The following is a 1,071-nucleotide window of genomic DNA, read 5'->3' on the forward strand; positions in this document are numbered from 1 at the left end:
AAAATCGGATGTGCCATCAATGAGTGAGCAAAATTATTTTTATGCAGGATGGTGCCACAGCTCACACAGTAATGTCATAAACGAGGAAGTTTCAACGGTGTAGTCCACACCCCTTTGCTCTACACCGTGTAGAGCAAAGGGGTGTGGCCTGATAACAGTACGGATTTGAACCCATTGGGGACCATATGGTCCATGCTTATGGAGGAGGTGTACAAAGAACCAAAGCCAAGGACAAGGGAGGAGTAAATTTCAAATGTCCACGAAAAGTGGAATTTCATACCAATTACTACTTTGGAAAATTAGTGTAAAGTCTTAAGCAAACAGTCGGGGACATGATTGAACTTAATGGTCGGAAGACCAGATATTAAGATATGTCTGGTAAAAAAATTAGGTCTGCAGCTATTACTGCTTTCTAGCTAAACACTTTGAAATATGTACATGAAAAATTGGGCGCAATTAAGTTTACACCCTTTACGTACAACACAATCTTGCATACCTGCAACTTCATGGTTCACTGATAAACTGATAAACTACACTCAATTGTATTGACCCCCAAAGTCGACCTGCTTCCCCAATTTAGGTAGGACAACCCACTTTATTTCTTTTTAACTATTCATTTCAATTAATAATTTAATTTATACGTCAGCATGTTCGATTTCCCAATAAAGACTGATCTAAACCGGACTTAAATTAAACAATTTTGATTCTACAAGTAGTTCATCCCTAACCTAAGAATAAAGGCCCCTAGTTAAACATACGAAACTGATTAATTTATTAAAAATTATTGTTATTTATTACAAAGTGTTGATTTACTCATTACGTTTCTCTGGATGTGATTTATATATTTATGCTGGAATTAGTATATATTTTTTAGTAATAGCGGAGATCGGTTAATGTCCAAGAATGACGTACTTATGTGTTGTGCGACAGATATTTTAATTTACGCCTCCCCCAGTGTTACTATTGTTAGCTGTTGACCTGCAGTCAAGTGCACTTGACCCTGCAGGCCAAGTTTTTAGAGTTTTTGACCATTTGTGGACATTTCTGGGGGATTTTCCGATTTCTTAGTGA

The sequence above is a fragment of the Folsomia candida genome, unplaced genomic scaffold (genome assembly GCF_002217175.1).
Source record: "Folsomia candida strain VU population unplaced genomic scaffold, ASM221717v1 Fcan01_Sc005, whole genome shotgun sequence".
NCBI lineage: Eukaryota > Metazoa > Arthropoda > Collembola > Entomobryomorpha > Isotomidae > Folsomia > Folsomia candida.